Below are 21,316 nucleotides of genomic sequence, written 5' to 3' on the forward strand. Positions count from 1 at the left end.
CTCGTAATAAGTTCACGTGTTACGTGACGCCACACATTCGCATAAAAGGGTTTTTCACACTCGCCGATTGGCTTATAGATGGCGCTGACCGACACTCCAACTTCTAAATTCACATATAAACCAAAAAAGTGGGGTGAGGGAAGGCCGCTGTGATAGCTTAGTGGTTAGAGCATCGAACGCGTTATCGAACGTTGGAGGTTCGAATCCTGCTCACGGCTGGTTATTTTCTCACCCACTTTTTTTCTTCTTAATGACATTTCATTTGTTCTCATAACTTCCCCTATACATTCCTTGGCATTACTGTCTGTTAGTTCTCGTTGATATTGTTTCAAAACACGGAAAAACGAGCCTTTAGGTATACACTTCTTTCCCTTATTCATTAACGAGGGTCTCGTACTGGCAGACATGGAGTAATTAGGTATTATACGAGGGACTATTGGTCAGCTGCCTGCTCGTAATAAGTTCACGTGTTACGTGACGCCACACATGCGCATAAAAGGGTGTTTCACACTCGCTGCTTTGCTTATAGATAGTGCCGACCGACACTCCTACTTCTAAATTCACATATAAACCCAAAAAAGTGGGGTGAGGGAAGGCCGCTGTGATAGCTCAGTGGTTAGAGCATCGAACGCTTCATTCGAAGGTCGTAGGTTTGATTCCTGCTCACGGCTGGTTATTTTTTCACAAACTTTCCTTTCGTCTTACTGACATTCCATTTGTTCTAATATCTTGCCCTAAACAATCTTTGGTATTACTGTCTCTTAGATGTCATTATTTTTGTGTCTAAACACAGATAATCGAGCCCTTAGGTATACACTTCTTTCCCTTATTCATTAACGAGGGTCTCGTACTGGCAGACTTGGTGTCATTTCGTTGTATACGAGGGACTATTGGTCAGCTGCCTGCTCCTAATAAGTTCACGTGCTACGTGGCGCCACACATGCGCATAAAAGGGTGTTTCACATTCGCCGCTTGGCTTATAGATGATGCTGACCGACACTCCAACTTCAAAATTAACATATAAGCTCAAAAAAGTGGGGTGAGGGAAGGTCGCTGTGATAGCTTAGTGATTAGAGCATCGAACGCGTTATTCTAACGTTGGAGGTTCGATCCCTGCTCATGGCTGGTTATTTTTTCACCCACTCTCTTCCCTCTTATTATTATTTCAGTTTTTTTCAGAAATTCCCCTATACAATCTTTGGCATTACTGTCTAATAAATCTCATTATATTGTGTCAAAACAAGGAAAAATGAGCTCTTCGGTATACACTTCTTTCGCTTATTTATTAACAAGGGTCTCGTACTGGCAGACATGGTGTGATTAGGTTGTATACGAGAGACTATTGGTCAGCAGCCTGCTCCTATTAAGTTCACGTGCTACGTGACACCACACGAGCGCATAAAAGGGTTTTTCACACTCGCCGCTTGGCTTATAGATGGCGCTGACCGACACTCCAACTTCTAAATTCACATATAAACCAAAAAAGTGGGGTGAGGGAAGGTCGTTGTGATAGCTTAGTGGTTAGAGCATCGAACGTGTTATCGAATGTTGGAGGTTCGAATCCTGCTCACGGCTGGTTATTTTCTCACCCACTTTTTTTCTTCTTAATGACATTTCATTTGTTCTCATACCTTCCCCTATACATTCCTTGGCATTACTGTCTGTTAGATCTCGTTGATATTGTTCCAAAACACGGAAAAACGAGCCTTTAGGTATACACTTCTTTCCCTTATTCATTAACGAGGGTCTCGTACTGACAGACTCGGAGTAATTAGGTATTATACGAGGGACTATTGGTCAGCTGCCTGCTCGTAATAAGTTCACGTGTTACGTGACGCCACACATGCGCATAAAAGGGTGTTTCACACTCGCTGCTTTGCTTATAGATAGTGCCGACCGATAGTCCTACTTCTAAATTCACATATAAACCCAAAAAAGTGGGGTGAGGAAAGGCCGCTGTGATAGCTCAGTGGTTAGAGCATCGAACGCTTCATTCGAAGGTCGTAGGTTTGATTCCTGCTCACGGCTGGTTATTTTTTCATCAACTTTCCTTTCGTCTTACTGACATTACATTTGTTCTAATATCTTGTCCTAAACAATCTTTGGTATTACTGTCTGTTAGATCTCATTGATATTGTTTCAAAACACGGAAAAACGGGCCCTTTGGTATACACTTCTTTCCCTTATTCATAAACGATGGTCTCGTACTGGCAGACTTGGTGTAATTACGTTTTACACGAGGGACTATTGGTCAGCTGCCTGCTCGTAATAAGTTCACGTGTTACGTGACGCCACACATTCGCATAAAAGGGTTTTTCACACTCGCCGATTGGCTTATAGATGGCGCTGACCGACACTCCAACTTCTAAATTCACATATAAACCAAAAAAGTGGGGTGAGGGAAGGCCGCTGTGATAGCTTAGTGGTTAGAGCATCGAACGCGTTATCGAACGTTGGAGGTTCGAATCCTGCTCACGGCTGGTTATTTTCTCACCCACTTTTTTTCTTCTTAATGACATTTCATTTGTTCTCATAACTTCCCCTATACATTCCTTGGCATTACTGTCTGTTAGTTCTCGTTGATATTGTTTCAAAACACGGAAAAACGAGCCTTTAGGTATACACTTCTTTCCCTTATTCATTAACGAGGGTCTCGTACTGGCAGACATGGAGTAATTAGGTATTATACGAGGGACTATTGGTCAGCTGCCTGCTCGTAATAAGTTCACGTGTTACGTGACGCCACACATGCGCATAAAAGGGTGTTTCACACTCGCTGCTTTGCTTATAGATAGTGCCGACCGACACTCCTACTTCTAAATTCACATATAAACCCAAAAAAGTGGGGTGAGGGAAGGCCGCTGTGATAGCTCAGTGGTTAGAGCATCGAACGCTTCATTCGAAGGTCGTAGGTTTGATTCCTGCTCACGGCTGGTTATTTTTTCACAAACTTTCCTTTCGTCTTACTGACATTCCATTTGTTCTAATATCTTGCCCTAAACAATCTTTGGTATTACTGTCTCTTAGATGTCATTATTTTTGTGTCTAAACACAGATAATCGAGCCCTTAGGTATACACTTCTTTCCCTTATTCATTAACGAGGGTCTCGTACTGGCAGACTTGGTGTCATTTCGTTGTATACGAGGGACTATTGGTCAGCTGCCTGCTCCTAATAAGTTCACGTGCTACGTGGCGCCACACATGCGCATAAAAGGGTGTTTCACATTCGCCGCTTGGCTTATAGATGATGCTGACCGACACTCCAACTTCTAAATTAACATATAAGCTCAAAAAAGTGGGGTGAGGGAAGGCCGCTGTGATAGCTTAGTGATTAGAGCATCGAACGCGTTATTCTAACGTTGGAGGTTCGATTCCTGCTCATGGCTGGTTATTTTTTCACCCACTTTTCTTTCTTCCTATTGACAGTCCATTTGTTCTAATAACTTCCCCTATACATTCCTTGGCATTACTGTCTGTTAGATATTATTATTATAGTGTCTAAACACGGATAATCGAGCCCTTAGGTATACACTTCTTTCCCTTATTCATTGACGAGGGTCTCGTACTGGCAGACTTGGTGTAATTACGTTTTACACGAGGGACGATTGGTCAGCTGCCTGCTCGTAATAGCTTCACCTGCTACGTGACGCCACACATGCACATAAAAGGGTGTTTCACACTCGGCACTTGGCCTAAAGCTGGCGTTGACCGACACTCCTATTTCTAAATCCACATAAAAACCCAAAAAAGTGGGTTGAGGGAAGGCCGCTGTGAAAGCTGAGTGGTTAGGGCATCGGACGCTTTATTCGAAGGTCGCAGGTTCGATTCCTGCTCACGTCTGGATATTTTTTCACCCACTTTTCTTTCCTCCTATTGACACTCCATTTGTTCTATTAACTTCTTCTATACATTCCTTGGCATTACTGTCTTTTAGATCTCATTGATAATGTGTCAAAACACGGAAAAACGAGCCCTTAGGTATACACTTCTCTTCCTTATTCATTAACGAGGGTCTCGTACTGGCAGACTTGGTGTCATTTGGTTGTATACGAGGGACTATTGGTCAGCTGCCTGCTCCTAATAAGTTCACGTGCTACGTGGCGCCACACATGCGCATAAAAGGGTGTTTCACATTCGCCGCTTGGCTTATAGATGATGCTGACCGACACTCCATCTTCTAAATTCACATATAAACCCAAAAATGTGTGGTGAGGGAAGGCCGCTGTGAAAGCTCAGTGGTTAGAGCATCGAACGCTTTATTCGAATGCCGTAGGTTCGATTCCTGCTTATGGCTGGTTATTTCTTCACCAACGTTTCTTTCGTCCTATTGACATTCCAATTTTTTTAATATCTTCCCCTATACATTCTTCGATATTATTGTCTGTTAGATGTCATAAATATTGTGTCAAAACACGCAAAAACGAGCCCTTAGGTATACACTTCTTTCCCTTATTCATTAACGAGGGTCTCGTACTGGCAGACTTGGTGTCATTATGTTGCATACGAGGGACTATTGGTCAGCTGCCTGCTCGTAATAGGTTCACGTGCTACGTGACGCCAAACATGCACATAAAAGGGTGTTTCACAGTCGCCGCTTGGCTTAAAGATGGGGCTGACCGACACTCCTACTTCTAAATCTACATATAAACCCCAAAAAGTGGGTTGAGGGAAGGCCGCTGTGATAGATCAGTGGTTAGAGCATCGGACGCGTTATTCGAAGGTCGTACGTTCGATTCCTACTCACGGCTGGTTATTTTTTCACCCACTCTCTTTCCTCCTATTATTATTTCAGTTTTTTTCAGAAATTCCCCTATACAATCCTTGGCATTACTGTCTAATAAATCTCATTGTATTGTGTCAAAACAAGGAAAAATGAGCTCTTAGGTATACACTTCTTTCGCTTATTTATTAACGAGGGTCTCGTACTGGCAGACATGGCTTGATTAGGTTGTATACGAGAGACTATTGGTCAGCTGCCTGCTCGTAATAAGTTCACGTGTCACGTGACGCCACACATGCGCATAAAAGGGTGTTTCACACTCGCTGCCTGGCTTATAGATAGTGCCGACCGACACTCCTACTTCTAAATTCACATATAAACCCAAAAATGTGTGGTGAGGGAAGGCCGCTGTGAAAGCTCAGTGGTTAGAGCATCGAACGCTTTATTCGAATGCCGTAGGTTCGATTCCTGCTCATGGCTGGTTATTTCTTCACCAACGTTTCTTTCGTCCTATTGACATTCCAATTTTTTTAATATCTTCCCCTATACATTCCTTGGCATTACTGTCTGTTAGATCTCGTTGATATTGTTCCAAAACACGGAAAAACGAGCCTTTAGGTATACACTTCTTTCTCTTATTCATTAACGAGGGTCTCGTACTGACAGACTCGGAGTAATTAGGTATTATACGAGGGACTATTGGTCAGCTGCCTGCTCGTAATAAGTTCACGTGTTACGTGACGCCACACATGCGCATAAAAGGGCGTTTCACACTCGCTGCTTTGCTTATAGATAGTGCCGACCGATAGTCCTACTTCTAAATTCACATATAAACCCAAAAAAGTGGGGTGAGGGAAGGCCGCTGTGATAGCTCAGTGGTTAGAGCATCGAACGCTTCATTCGAAGGTCGTAGGTTTGATTCCTGCTCACGGCTGGTTATTTTTTCACCAACTTCCCTTTCGTCTTACTGACATTACATTTGTTCTAATAGCTTGTCCTAAACAATCTTTGGTATTACTGTCTGTTAGATCTCATTGATATTGTTTCAAAACACGGAAAAACGGGCCCTTAGGTATACACTTCTTTCCCTTATTCATAAACGATGGTCTCGTACTGGCAGACTTGGTGTAATTACGTTTTACACGAGGGACTATTGGTCAGCTGCCTGCTCGTAATAAGTTCACGTGTTACGTGACGCCACACATTCGCATAAAAGGGTTTTTCACACTCGCCGCTTGGCTTATAGATGGCGCTGACCGACACTCCAACTTCTAAATTCACATATAAACCAAAAAACTGGGGTGAGGGAAGGCCGCTGTGATAGCTTAGTGGTTAGAGCATCGAACGCGTTATCGAACTTTGGAGGTTCGAATCCTGCTCACGGCTGGTTATTTTCTCACCCACTTTTTTTCTTCTTAATGACATTTCATTTGTTCTCATAACTTCCCCTATACATTCCTTGGCATTACTGTCTGTTAGATCTCGTTGATATTGTTTCAAAACACGGAAAAACGAGCCTTTAGGTATACACTTCTTTCCCTTATTCATTAACGAGGGTCTCGTACTGGCAGACATGGAGTAATTAGGTATTATACGAGGGACTAATGGTCAGCTGCCTGCTCGTAATAAGTTCACGTGTTACGTGACGCCACACATGCGCATAAAAGGGTGTTTCACACTCGCTGCTTTGCTTATAGATAGTGCCGACCGACACTCCTACTTCTAAATTCACATATAAACCCAAAAAAGTGGGGTGAGGGAAGGCCGCTGTGATAGCTCAGTGGTTAGAGCATCGAACGCTTCATTCGAAGGTCGTAGGTTTGATTCCTGCTCACGGCTGGTTATTTTTTCACAAACTTTTCTTTCGTCTTACTGACATTCCATTTGTTCTAATATCTTGCCCTAAACAATCTTTGGTATTACTGTCTCTTAGATCTCATTATTTTTGTGTCTAAACACAGATAATCGAGCCCTTAGGTATACACTTCTTTCCCTTATTCATTAACGAGGGTCGCGTACTGGCAGACTTGGTGTCATTTCGTTGTATACGAGGGACTATTGGTCAGCTGCCTGCTCCTAATAGGTTCACGTGCTACGTGGCGCCACACATGCGCATAAAAGGGTGTTTCACATTCGCCGCTTGGCTTATAGATGATGCTGACCGACACTCCAACTTCTAAATTAACATATAAGCTCAAAAAAGTGGGGTGAGGGAAGGCCGCTGTGATAGCTTAGTGATTAGAGCATCGAACGCGTTATTCTAACGTTGGAGGTTCGATTCCTGCTCACGGCTGGTTATTTTTTCACCCACTTTTCTTTTTTCCTATTGACAGTCCATTTGTTCTAATAACTTCCCCTGTACATTCCTTGGCATTACTGTCTGTTAGATATTATTATTATAGTGTCTAAACACGGATAATCGAGCCCTTAGATATACACTTCTTTCCCTTATTCATTGACGAGGGTCTCGTACTGGCAGACTTGGTGTAATTACGTTTTACACGAGGGACGATTGGTCAGCTGCCTGATCGTAATAGCTTCACGTGCTACGTGACGCCACACATGCACATAAAAGGGTGTTTCACACTCGCCGCTTGGCCTAAAGCTGGCGTTGACCGACACTCCTATTTCTAAATCCACATAAAAACCCAAAAAAGTGGGTTGAGGGAAGGCCGCTGTGAAAGCTCAGTGGTTAGGGCATCGGACGCTTTATTCGAAGGTCGCAGGTTCGATTCCTGCTCACGTCTGGATATTTTTTCACCCACTTTTCTTTCCTCCTATTGACACTCCATTTGTTCTATTAACTTCTTCTATACATTCCTTGGCATTACTGTCTTTTAGATCTCATGGATAATGTATCAAAACACGGAAAAACGAGCCCTTGGTATACACTTCTCTTCCTTATTCATTAACGAGGGTCTCGTACTGGCAGACTTGGTGTCATTAGGTTGCATACGAGGGACTATTGGTCAGCTGCCTGCTCGTAATAGGTTCACGTGCTACGTGACGCAAAACATGCACATAAAAGGGTGTTTCACAGTCGTCGCTTGGCTTAAATATGGGGCTGACCGACACTACTACTTCTAAATCTACATATAAACCCAAAAAAGTGGGTTGAGGGAAGGCCGCTGTGATAGATCAGTGGTTAGATCATCGGACGCGTTATTCGAAGGTCGTACGTCCGATTCCTACTCATGGCTGGTTATTTTTTCACCCACTCTCTTTCCTCTTATTATTATTTCAGTTTTTTTCAGAAATTCCCTTATACAATCCTTGGCATTACTGTCTAATAAATCTCATTATATTGTGTCAAAACAAGGAAAAATGAGCTCTTAGGTATACACTTCTTTCGCTTATTTATTAACGAGGGTCTCAAACTGGCAGGCATGGTGTGATTAGGTTGTATACGGGAGACTATTGGTCAGCAGCCTGCTCCTATTAAGTTCACGTGCTACGTGACACCACACACGCGCAAAAAAGAGTGTTTCACACTCGCCGCTTGGCTTATAGATGGCGCTGACAGACACTCCAACTTCTAAATTCACATATAAACCAAAAAAGTGGGGTGAGGAAAGGCCGCTGTGGTTAGAGCATCGAACGCGTTATGGAACGTTCGAGGTTCGAATCCTGCTCACGGCTGGTTATTTTCTCACCCACTTTTTTTCTTCCTAATGACATTTCATTTGTTCTCATAACTTCCCCTATACATTCCTTGGCATTACTGTCTGTTAGATCTCATTGATATTGTTCCAAAACACGGAAAAACGAGCCTTTAGGTATACACTTCTTTCCCCTATTCATTAACGAGGGTCTCGTACTGGCAGACTTGGAGTAATTAGGTATTATACGAGGGACTATTGGTCAGCTGCCTGCTCGTAATAAGTTCACGTGTTACGTGACGCCACACATGCGCATAAAAGGGTGTTTCACACTCGCTGCTTTGCATATAGATTGTGCCGACCGATACTCCTACTTCTAAATTCACATATAAACCCAAAAAAGTGGGGTGAGGGAAGGCCGCTCTGATAGCTCAGTGGTTAGAGCATCGAACGCTTCATTCGAAGGTCGTAGGTTTGATTCCTGCTCACGGCTGGTTATTTTTTCACCTACTTTTTTTTCGTCTTACTGACATTCCATCTGTTCTAATATCTTGCCCTAAACAATCTTTGGTATTACTGTCTGTTAGATCTCATTGATATTGTTTCAAAACACGGAAAAACGAGCCCTTAGGTACACACTTCTTCCCCTTATTCATTAACGATGGTCTCGTCCTGGCAGACTTGGTGTAATTACGTTTTACACGAGGGACTATTGGTCAGCTGCCTGCTCGTAATAAGTTCACGCGTTACGTGACGCCACACATGCGCATAAAAGGGTTTTTCACACTCGCCGCTTGGCTTATATATAGTGCCGACCGACACTCCTACTTCTAAATTCACATATAAACCCAAAAATGTGTGGTGAGGGAAGGCCGCTGTGATAGCACAGTGGTTAGAGCATCGGACGCGTTATTCGAAGGTCGTAGGTTCGATTCCTGCTCACGGCTTGTTATTTTTTCACCCACTTTTCTTTCTTCTTATTGACATTCCATTTGTTCTAATAACTTCCCCTATACATTCCTTGGCATCTTTTTCTGATAGATCTCATTAATGTGTCAAAACACGGAAAAACGAGCCCTTAGGTATGCACTTCTTTCCCTTATGCATTACCGAGGGTCTCGTACTGGCAGACTTGGTGTCATTAGGTTGTATACGAGGGACTATTGGTCAGCGTCCTGCTCGTAATAAGTTCACGTGCTACGTGACGCCACACATGCGCATATAAGGGTGTTTCACACTCGCCGCTTGGCTCATAGATGGCGCTGACCGGCACTCCAACTTCTAAATTCACATTTAAACCCAAAAAAGTGGGGGGAGAGAAGGCCGCTATGATAGCTCAGTGGTAAGAGCATCGAACGCTATATTCGAAAGTCGTAGGTTCGATTCCTGCTCACGGCTGGTTATTTTTTCACCTACATTTCTTTCGTCTTACTGACATTCCATCTGTTCTATTATCTTCCCCTATACATTTTTCGCATTACTGTCTCTTAGATCTCATTATTTTTGTGTCTAAACACAGATAATCGAGCCTTTAGGTATACACTTCTTTCTCTTATTCATTAACGAGCGTCTCGTACTGGCAGACTTGGTGTCATTTGGTTGTATACGAGGGACTATTGGTCAGCTGCCTGCTCCTAATAAGTTCACGTGCTACGTGGCGCCACACATGCGCATAAAAGGGTGTTTCACATTCGCCGCTTGGCTTATAGATGATGCTGACCGACACTCCAACTTCTAAATTCACATATAAGCTCAAAAAAAGTGGGGTGAGGGAAGGCCGCTGTGATAGCTCAGTGGTTAGAACATCGAACGCGTTATTCTAACGTTGGAGGTTCGATTCCTGCTCACGGCTGGTTATTTTTTCACCCACTTTTCTTTCTTCCTATTGACAGTCCATTTGTTCTAATAACTTCCCCTATACATTCCTTGGCATTACTGTCTGTTAGATATTATTATTATAGTGTCTAAACACGGATAATCGAGCCCTTAGGTATACACTTCTTTCCCTTATTCATTGACGAGGGTCTCGTACTGGCAGACTTCGTGTAATTACGTTTTACACGAGGGACTATTGGTCAGCTGCCTGCTCGTAATAGGTTCACGTGCTACGTGACGCCACACATGCACATAAAAGGGTGTTTCACACTCGCCGCTTGGCCTAAAGCTGGCGCTGACCGACACTCCTATTTCTAAATCCACATAAAAACCCAAAAAAGTGGGTTGAGGGAAGGCCGCTGTGAAAGCTCAGTGGTTAGGGCATCGGACGCTTTATTCGAAGGTCGCAGGTTCGATTCCTGCTCACGGCTGGATATTTTTTCACCCACTTTTCTTTCCTCCTATTGACACTTCATTTGTTCTATTACCTTTTTCTATACATTCCTTGGCATTACTGTCTTTTAGATCTCATTGATGATGTGTCAAAACGCGGAAAAACGAGCCCTTAGGTATACACTTCTCTTCCTTATTCATTAACGATGGTCTCGTACTGGCAGACTTGGTTTAATTAGGTTTCATACCAGGGACTATTGGTCAGCTGCCTGCTCGTAATAAGTTCACGTGTTACTTGACGCCACACATGCGCATAAAAGGGTGTTTCACACTCGCTGCTTGGCTTATAGATAGTGCCGACCGACACTCCTACTTCTAAATTCACATATAAACCCAAAAATATGTGGTGAGGGAAGGCTGCTGTGAAAGCTCAGTGGTTAGAGCATCGAACGCTTTATTCGAATGTCGTAGGTTCGATTCCTGCTCATGGCTGGTTATTTTTTCACCAACGTTTCTTTCGTCCTATTGACATTCCAATTTTTTTAATATCTTCCCCTATACATTCTTTGATATTACTGTCTGTTAGATGTGATAAATATTGTGTCAAAACACGCAAAAACGAGCCCTTAGGTATACACCTCTTTCCCTTATTCATTACCGAGGGTCTCGTACGGGCAGACCTGGTGTCATTAGGTTGCATACGAGGGACTATTGGTCAGCTGCCTACTCGTAATAAGTTCACGTGCTACGTGACGCCACACATACACAAAAAAGGGGGTTTCACACTCGCCCCTTGGCTTAAAGATGGCGCTGACCGACACTCTTACTTCTAAATCCACATATAAACCCAAAAAAGTGGGGTTGGAAGGCCGCTGTGATAGCTCAGTTGTTAGAGCATCGAACGCGTTATTCGAACGTCGGAGGTTCGATTCCTGCTCACGGCTGGTAATTTTTTCACCTACTTTTCTTTCGTCTTACTGACATTCCATTCGTTCTAGTATCTTCCCCGATATATTTTTTGGCATTACTGTCTATTAGATCCCATTATTATTGTGTCTAAACACGGATATTTGAGCCCTTAGGTATACTCTTGTTTCGCTTATTTATAACGAGGGTCTCGTACTGGCAGACATGGTATCATTAGGTTGTGTACGACGGACTATTGGTCAGCTGCCTGCTCGTATTAGGTTCACGTGCTACGTGACGCCACACATGCACATAAAAGGGTGTTTCACACTCGCCGCTTGGCCTAAAGATGGCGCTGACCGACACTCCTGCTTCTAAATCCACATATAAACCAAATAAAGTGGGTTGAGGGCAGGCTGCTGTGATAGCTCAGTGGTTAGAGCATCGGACGCGTTATTCGAAGGTTGTAGGTTCGATTCCTGCTCACGGCTGGTTATTTATTCACTCACTTTTTTTCCTCTTATTGACACTCCATTTGTTCTATCAACTTCTTCTATATATTCCTTGGCATTACTGTCGCTTATATCTCATTAATATTGTGTCAAAACACGAAAAAACGAGCCCTTAGGTATACATTTCTTTCCCTTATTCATTACCGAGGGTCTCGTAGTGGCATACTTGCTGTCATTAGGTTGTATAAGAGGGACTATTGGTGAGCTGCCTGCTCGTAATAGCTTCACGTGCTACGTGACGCCACAGATGCACATAAAAGGGTGTTTCACACTCGCCGCTTGGCCTAAAGCTGGCGCTGACCGACACTCCTATTTCTAAATCCACATAAAAACACAAAAAAGTGGGTTGAGGGAAGGCCGCTGTGAAAGCTCAGTGGTTAGGGCATCGGACGCTTTATTTGAAGGTCCCAGGTTCGATTCCTGCTCACGGCTGGATATTTTTTCACCCACTTCTCTTTCCTCCTATTGACACTCCATTTGTTCTATGAACTTCTTCTATATATTCCTTGGCAATACTGTCTTTTAGATCTCATTGATAATGTGTCAAAACACGGAAAAACGAGCCCGTAGGTATACACTTCTCTTCCTTATTCATTAACGAGGGTCTCGTACTGGCAGACTTGGTGTAATTAGGTTTTATACGAGGGACTATTGGTCAGCTGCCTGCTCGTAATAAGTTCACGTGTTACGTGACGCCACACATGCGCATAAAAGGGTGTTTCACACTCGCTGCTTGGCTTATAGATAGTGCCGACCGACACTCCTACTTCTAAATTCACATATAAACCCAAAAATGTGTGGTGAGGGAAGGCCGCTTTGAAAGCTCAGTGGTTAGAGCATCGAACGCTTTTTTCGAATGTCGTAGGTTCGATTCCTGCTCATGGCTGGTTATTTCTTCACCAACGTTTCTTTCATCCTATTGACATTCCAAGTTTTTTAATATCTTCCCCTATACATTCTTCGATATTACTGTCTGTTATATGTCATAAATATTGTGTCAAAACACGCAAAAACGAGCCCTTAGGTATACACTTCTTTCCCCTATTCATTAACGAGGGTCTCGTACAGGCAGACTTGGAGTAATTAGGCATTATACGAGAGACTATTGGTCAGCTGCCTGCTCGTAATAAGTTCACGTGTTACGTGACGCCACACATGCGCATAAAAGGGTGTTTAACACTCGCTGCTTTGCTTATAGATAGTGCCGACCGATAGTCCTACTTCTAAATTTACATATAAACCCAAAAAAGTGGGGTGAGGGAAGGCCGCTGTGATAGCTCAGTGGTTAGAGCATCGAACGCTTCATTCGAATGTCGTAGGTTTGATTCCTGCTCACGGCTGGTTATTTTGTCACCAACTTTTCTTTCGTCTTACTGACATTACATTTGTTCTAATATCTTGCCCTAAACAATCTTTGGTATTACTGTCTGTTAGATCTCATTGATATTGTTTCAAAATACGGAAAAACGAGCCCTTAGTTATACACTTCTTTCCCTTATTCATTAACGATGGTCTCGTACTGGCAGACTTGGTGTAATTACGTTTTACACGAGGGACTATTGGTCAGCTGCCTGCTCGTAATAAGTTCACGTGTTACGTGACGCCACACATGCGAAAAAAGGGTTTTTCACACTCGCCGCTTGGCTTATAGATGGCGCTGACCGACACTCCAACTTCTAAATTCACAAATAAACCAAAAAAGTGGGGTGAGGGAAGGCCGCTGTGATAGCTTAGTGGTTAGAGCATCGAACGCGTTATCGAACGTTGGAGGTTCGAATCCTGCTCACGGCTGGTTATTTTCTCACCCACTTTTTTTCTTCTTAATGACATTTCATTTGTTCTCATAACTTCCCCTATACATTCCTTGGCATTACTGTCTGTTAGATCTCGTTGATATTGTTCCAAAACACGGAAAAACGAGCCTTTAGGTATACACTTCTTTCCCTTATTCATTAACGAGGGTCTCGTACTGGCAGACTCGGAGTAATTAGGTATTATACGAGGGACTATTGGTCAGCTGCCTGCTCGTAATAAGTTCACGTGTTACGTGACGCCACACATGCGCATAAAAGGGTGTTTCACACTCGCTGCTTTGCTTATAGATAGTGCCGACCGATACTCCTACTTCTAAATTCACATATAAACCCAAAAAAGTGGGGTGAGGGAAGGCCGCTGTGATAGCTCAGTGGTTAGAGCATCGAACGCTTTATTCGAAAGTCGTAGGTTTGATTCCAGCTCACGGCTGGTTATTTTTCCACCAACTTTTCTTTCGTCTTACTGACATTCCATTTGTTCTAATATCTTGCCCTAAACAATCTTTGGGATTACTGTCTGTTAGATCTCATTGATATTGTTTCAAAACACGGAAAAACGAGCCCTTGGGTATACACTTCTTTCCCTTATTCATTAACGAGGGTCTCGTACTGGCAGACTTGGTGTAATTACGTTTTACACGAGGGACTATTGGTCAGCTGCCTGCTCGTAATAAGTTCACGTGTTACGTGACGCCACACATTCGCATAAAAGGGTTTTTCACACTCGCCGCTTGGCTTATAGATGGCGCTGACCGACACTCCAACTTCTAAATTCACATATAAACCAAAAAACTGGGGTGAGGGAAGGCCGCTGTGATAGCTTAGTGGTTAGAGCATCGAACGCGTTATCGAACTTTGGAGGTTCGAATCCTGCTCACGGCTGGTTATTTTCTCACCCACTTTTTTTCTTCTTAATGACATTTCATTTGTTCTCATAACTTCCCCTATACATTCCTTGGCATTACTGTCTGTTAGATCTCGTTGATATTGTTTCAAAACACGGAAAAACGAGCCTTTAGGTATACACTTCTTTCCCTTATTCATTAACGAGGGTCTCGTACTGGCAGACATGGAGTAATTAGGTATTATACGAGGGACTAATGGTCAGCTGCCTGCTCGTAATAGCTTCACGTGCTACGTGACGCCACACATGCACATAAAAAGGTGTTTCACACTCGCTGCTTGGCCTAAAGCTGGCGCTGACCGACACTCCTATTTCTAAATCCACATAAAAACCCAAAAAAGTGGGTTGAGGGAAAGCCGCTGTGAAAGCTCAGTGGTTAGGGCATCGGACGCTTTATTCGAAGGTCGCAGGTTCGATTCCTGCTCACGTCTGGATATTTTTTCACCCACTTTTCTTTCCTCCTATTGACACTCCATTTGTTCTATTAACTTCTTCTATACATTCCTTGGCATTACTGTCTTTTAGATCTCATTGATAATGTGTCAAAACACGAAAAAACGAGCCCTTAGGTATACACTTCTTTCCCTTATTCATTAACGAGGGTCTCGTACTGGCACACTTGGTGTCATTAGGTTGCATACGAGGGACTATTGGTCAGCTGCCTGCTCGTAATAGGTTAACGTGCTACGTGACGCCAAACATGCACATAAAAGGGTGTTTCACAGTCGCCGCTTGGCTTAAAGATGGGGCTGACCGACACTCCTACTTCTAAATCTACATATAAACCCAAAAAAGTGGGTTGAGGGAAGGCCGCTGTGATAGATCAGTGGTTACAGCATCGGACGCGTTATTCGAAGGTCGTACGTTCGATTCCTACTCACGGCTGGTTATTTTTTCACCCACTCTCTTTCCTCTTATTATTATTTCAGTTTTTTTCCAGAAATTCCCCTATACCATCCTTGGCATTACTGTCTAATAAATCTCATTATATTGTGTCAAAACAAGGAAAAATGAGCTCATAGGTATACACTTCTTTCGCTTATTTATTAACGAGGGTCTCGTACTGGCAGGCATGGTGTGATTAGGTTGTATACGAGAGACTATTGGTCAGCAGCCTGCTCCTATTAAGTTCACGTGCTACGTGACACCACACATGCGCAAAAAAGAGTGTTTCACACTCGCCGCTTGGCTTATAGATGGCGCTGACAGACACTCCAACTTCTAAATTCACATATAAACCAAAAAAGTGGGGTGAGGAAAGGCCGCTATGATAGCTCAGTGGTAAGAGCATCGAACGCTTCGTTCGAAGGTCGTAGGTTTGATTCCTGCTCACGGCTGGTTATTTTTTCAACAACTATCTTTCGTGTTACTGACATTCCATTTGTTTTAATATCTTGCCCTAAACAATCTTTGGTATTACTGTCTGTTAGATCTCACTTATATTGTTTCAAAACACGGAAAAACGAGCCCTTAGGTATACACTTCTTTCCCTTATTCATTAACGATGGTCTCGTACTGGCAGACTTGGTGTAATTACGTTTTACACGAGGGACTATTGGTCAGCTGCCTGCTCGTAATAAGTTCACGTGTTACGTGACGCCACACATGCGCATAAAAGGGTTTTTCACACTCCCCGCTTGGCTTATAGATGGCGCTGACCGACACTCCAACTTCTAAATTCACATATAAACCAAAAAAGTGAGATGAGGGAAGGCCGCTGTGATAGCTCAGTGGTTAGAGCATCGAACGCTTCGTTCGAAGGTCGTAGGTTTGATTCCTGCTCACGGCTGGTTATTTTTTCACCAACTTTTCTTTCGTGTTACTGACATTCCATTTGTTCTAATATCTTGCCCTAAACAATCTTTGGTATTAATGTCTGTTAGATCTCATTTACATTGTTTCAAAACACGGAAAAACGAGCCCTTAGGTATACACTTCTTTCCCTTATTCATTAACGATGGTCTCGTACTGGCAGACTTGGTGTAATTACGTTTTACACGAGGGACTATTGGTCAGCTGCCTGCTCGTAATAAGTTCACGTGTTACGTGACGCCACACATGCGCATAAAAGGGTTTTTCACACTCGCCGCTTGGCTTATAGATGGCGCTGACCGACACTCCAACTTCTAAATTCACATATAAACCAAAAAAGTGGGGTGAGGGAAGGCCGCTGTGATAGCTTAGTGGTTAGAGCATCGAACGCGTTATCGAACGTTGGAGGTTTGAATCCTGCTCACGGCTGGTTATTTTCTCACCCACTTTTTTTCTTCTTAATGACATTTCATTTGTTCTCATTATTTCCTCTATACATTCCTTGGCATTACTGTCTGTTAGATCTCGCTGATATTGTTCCAAAACACGGAAAAACGAGCCTTTAGGTGTACACTTCTTTCCCTTATTCAATAACGAGGGTCTCGTACTGGCAGACTCGGAGTAATTAGGTATTATACGAGGGACTATTGGTCAGCTGCCTGCTCGTAATAAGTTCACGTGTTACGTGACGCCACACTTGCGCATAAAAGGGTGTTTCACACTCGCTGCTTTGCTTATAGATAGTGCCCACCGATAGTCCTACTTCTAAATTCACATATAAACCCGAAAAAGTGGGGTGAGGGAAGGCCGCTATGATAGCTCAGTGGTTAGAGCATCGAACGCATCATTCGAAGGTCGCAGGTTTGATTCCTGCTCACGGCTGGTTATTTTTTCACCAACTTTTCTTTCGTCTTACTGACATTACATTTGTTCTAATATCTTGCCCTAAACAATCTTTTGTACTACTGTCTGTTAGATCTCATTGATATTGTTTCAAAACACGGAAAAACAAGCCCTTAGGTATACAATTCTTTCCCTTATTCATTAACGATGGTCTCGTACTGGCAGACTTGGTGTAATTACGTTTTACACGAGGGACTATTGGTCAGCTGCCTGCTCGTAATAAGTTCACGTGTTACGTGACGCCACACATGCGCATAAAAGGGTTTTTTACACTCGCCGCTTGGCTTATATATAGTGCCGACCGACACTCCAACTTCTAAATTCACATATAAACCAAAAAAGTGGGATGAGGGAAGGCCGCTGTGATAGCTCAGTGGTTAGAGCATCGAACGCTTCGTTCGAAGGTCGTAGGTTTGATTCCTGCTCACGGCTGGTTATTTTTTCACCAACTTTTCTTTCGTTTTACTGACATTCCATTTGTTCTAATATCTTGCCCTAAACAATCTTTGGTATTACTGTCTGTTAGATCTCATTTATATTGTTTCAAAACACGGAAAAACGAGCCCTTAGGTATACACTTCTTTCCCTTATTCATTAACGATGGTCTCGTACTGGCAGACTTGGTGTAATTACGTTTTACACGAGGGACTATTGGTCAGCTGCCTGCTCGTAATAAGTTCACGTGTTACGTGACGCCACACATGCGCATAAAAGGGTTTTTCACACTCGCCGCTTGGCTTATAGATGGCGCTGACCGACACTCCAACTTCTAAATTCACATATAAACCAAAAAAGTGGGGTGAGGGAAGGCCGCTGTGATAGCTTAGTGGTTAGAGCATCGAACGCGTTATCGAACGTTGGAGGTTTGAATCCTGCTCACGGCTGGTTATTTTCTCACCCACTTTTTTTCTTCTTAATGACATTTCATTTGTTCTCATAATTTCCTCTATACATTCCTTGGCATTACTGTCTGTTAGATCTCGCTGATATTGTTCCAAAACACGGAAAAACGAGCCTTTAGGTGTACACTTCTTTCCCTTATTCAATAACGAGGGTCTCGTACTGGCAGACTCGGAGTAATTAGGTATTATACGAGGGACTATTGGTCAGCTGCCTGCTCGTAATAAGTTCACGTGTTACGTGACGCCACACTTGCGCATAAAAGGGTGTTTCACACTCGCTGCTTTGCTTATAGATAGTGCCCACCGATAGTCCTACTTCTAAATTCACATATAAACCCAAAAAAGTGGGGTGAGGGAAGGCCGCTATGATAGCTCAGTGGTTAGAGCATCGAACGCTTCATTCGAAGGTCGCAGGTTTGATTCCTGCTCACGGCTGGTTATTTTTTCACCAACTTTTCTTTCGTCTTACTGACATTACATTTGTTCTAATATCTTGCCCTAAACAATCTTTTGTATTACTGTCTGTTAGATCTCATTGATATTGTTTCAAAACACGGAAAAACGAGCCCTTAGGTATACACTTCTTTCCCTTATTCATTAACGATGGTCTCGTACTGGCAGACTTGGTGTAATTACGTTTTACACGAGGGACTATTGGTCAGCTGCCTGCTCGTAATAAGTTCACGTGTTACGTGACGCCACACATGCGCATAAAAGGGTTTTTTACACTCGCCGCTTGGCTTATATATAGTGGCGACCGACACTCCTACTTCTAAATTCACATATAAACCCAAAAACGTGTGGTGAGAGAAGGCCGCTGTGATAGCACAGTGGTTAGAGCATCGGACGCGTTATTCAAAGGTCGTAGGTTCGATTCCTGCTCACGGCTTGTCATTTTTCACCCACTTTTCTTTCTTCTTATTGACATTCCATTTGTTCTAATAACTTCCCCTATACACTCCTTGGCATCTTTTTCTGATAGATCACATTAATGTGTCAAAACACGGAAAAACGAGCCCTTAGGTATGCACTTCTTTCTCTTATTCATTACCGAGGGTCTCGTACTGGCAGACTTGGTGTCATTAGGTTGTATACGAGAGACTATTGGTCAGCGTCCTGCTCGTAATAAGTTCACGTGCTACATGACGCCACACATGCGCATATAAGAATGTTTCACATTCCCCGCTTGGCTCATAGATGGCGCTGACCGGCACTCCAACTTCTAAATTCACATTTAAACCCAAAAAAGTGGGGGGAGGGAAGGCCGCTATGATAGCTCAGTGGTAAGAGCATCGAACACTATATTCGAAGGTCGTAGGTTCGATTCCTGCTCACGGCTGGTTATTTTTTCACCTTCTTTTCTTTCGTCTTACTGACATTCCATCTGTTCTAATATCTTCCCCTATACATTTTTCGCATTACTGTCTCTTAGATCTCATTATTTTTGTGTCTAAACACAGATAATCGAGCCCTTAGGTATACACTTCTTTCCCTTATTCATTAACGAGGGTCTCGTACTGGCAGACTTGGTGTCATTTGGTTGTATACGAGGGACTATTGGTCAGCTGCCTGCTCCTAATAAGTTCACGTGTTACGTGACGCCACACATGCGCATAAAAGGGTTTTTCACACTCGCCACTTGGCTTATAGATGGCGCTGACCGACACTCCAACTTCTAAATTCACATATAAACCAAAAAAGTGGGGTGAGAGAAGGCCGCTGTGATAGCTTAGTGGTTAGAGCATCGAACGCGTTATCGAACGTTGGAGGTTCGAATCCTGCTCACTGCTGGTTATTTTCTCACCCACTTTTTTTCTTCTTAATGAGATTTCATTTGTTCTCATAACTTCCCCTATACATTCCTTGGCATTACTGTCTGTTAGATCTCGTTGATATTGTTCCAAAACACGGAAAAACGAGCCTTTAGGTAAACACTTCTTTCCCTTATTCATTAACGAGGGTCTCGTACTGGCAGACTCGGAGTAATTAGGTATTATACGAGGGACTATTGGTCAGCTGCCTGCTCGTAATAAGTTCACGTGTTACGTGACGCCACACATGCGCATAAAAGGGTGTTTCACACTCGCTGCTTTGCTTATAGATAGTGCCGACCGATAGTCCTACTTCTAAATTCACATATAAACCCAAAAAAGTGGGGTGAGGGAAGGCCGCTGTGATAGCTCAGTGGTTAGAGCATCGAACGCTTCATTCGAAGGTCGTAGGTTTGATTCCTTCTCACGGCTGGTTATTTTTTCACCAACTTTTCTTTCGTCTTACTGACATTACATTTGTTCTAATATCTTGCCCTAAACAATCTTTGGTATTACTGTCTGTTAGAACTGATTGATTATGTTTCAAAACACGGAAAAACGAGCCCTCAGGTATACAGTTCTTTCACGTATTCATTAACGAGGGTCTCGTACTTGCAGATTTGGTGTAATTACGTTTTACACGAGGGACTATTGGTCAGCTGCCTGCTCGTAATAAGTTCACGTGTTACGTGACGCCACACATGCGCATAAAAGGGTTTTTCACACTCGCTGCTTGGATTATATATAGTGCCGACCGACACTCCTACTTCTAAATTCACATATAAACCCAACAATGTGTGGTGAGGGAAGGCCGCTGTGATAGCACAGTGGTTAGAGCATCGGACGCGTCATTCGAAGGTCGTAGGTTCGATTCCTGCTCACGGCTTGTTTTTTTTCACCCACTTTTCTTTCTTCTTATTGACATTCCATTTCTTCTAATAACTTCCCCTATACATTCCTTGGCATCTTTTTCTGATAGATCTCATTAATGTGTCAAAACACGGAAAAACGAGCCCTTAGGTATGCACTTCTTTCTCTTATGCATTACCGAGGGTCTCGTACTGGCAGACTTGGTGTCATTAGGTTGAATACGAGGGACTATTGGTCAGCGTCCTGCTCGTAATAAGTTCACGTGCTACGTGACGCCACACATGCGCATATAAG

General features: G+C 43.2%; 1 protein-coding gene and 10 non-coding genes across 11 annotated transcripts in view; all 11 read left to right on the forward strand.

Moving 5' to 3' along the window:
- The window catches only part of LOC119178005 (uncharacterized), a 324,881-nt gene that overhangs the window by 146,796 nt on the left and 156,769 nt on the right, over nucleotides 1–21,316 (forward strand). The gene's annotated exons all lie outside the window — the stretch shown is intronic.
- Nucleotides 599–671, forward strand: TRNAK-CUU (transfer RNA lysine (anticodon CUU)). Its single transcript has one exon. It is a non-coding gene; the product is annotated as a tRNA-Lys (tRNA).
- Nucleotides 1,956–2,028, forward strand: TRNAK-CUU (transfer RNA lysine (anticodon CUU)). Its single transcript has one exon. It is a non-coding gene; the product is annotated as a tRNA-Lys (tRNA).
- Nucleotides 2,861–2,933, forward strand: TRNAK-CUU (transfer RNA lysine (anticodon CUU)). The gene has a single exon. It is a non-coding gene; the product is annotated as a tRNA-Lys (tRNA).
- TRNAK-CUU (transfer RNA lysine (anticodon CUU)) lies at nucleotides 5,583–5,655 on the forward strand. Its single transcript has one exon. It is a non-coding gene; the product is annotated as a tRNA-Lys (tRNA).
- Nucleotides 6,488–6,560, forward strand: TRNAK-CUU (transfer RNA lysine (anticodon CUU)). The gene has a single exon. It is a non-coding gene; the product is annotated as a tRNA-Lys (tRNA).
- On the forward strand, nucleotides 8,738–8,813 carry TRNAK-CUU (transfer RNA lysine (anticodon CUU)). The gene has a single exon. It is a non-coding gene; the product is annotated as a tRNA-Lys (tRNA).
- On the forward strand, nucleotides 10,554–10,626 carry TRNAK-CUU (transfer RNA lysine (anticodon CUU)). The gene has a single exon. It is a non-coding gene; the product is annotated as a tRNA-Lys (tRNA).
- TRNAK-CUU (transfer RNA lysine (anticodon CUU)) lies at nucleotides 13,274–13,346 on the forward strand. The gene has a single exon. It is a non-coding gene; the product is annotated as a tRNA-Lys (tRNA).
- TRNAK-CUU (transfer RNA lysine (anticodon CUU)) lies at nucleotides 18,704–18,776 on the forward strand. Its single transcript has one exon. It is a non-coding gene; the product is annotated as a tRNA-Lys (tRNA).
- On the forward strand, nucleotides 20,512–20,584 carry TRNAK-CUU (transfer RNA lysine (anticodon CUU)). The gene has a single exon. It is a non-coding gene; the product is annotated as a tRNA-Lys (tRNA).

This window comes from Rhipicephalus microplus, chromosome 1 (genome assembly GCF_043290135.1).
Source record: "Rhipicephalus microplus isolate Deutch F79 chromosome 1, USDA_Rmic, whole genome shotgun sequence".
NCBI classification, from domain to species: Eukaryota; Metazoa; Arthropoda; class Arachnida; order Ixodida; family Ixodidae; genus Rhipicephalus; species Rhipicephalus microplus.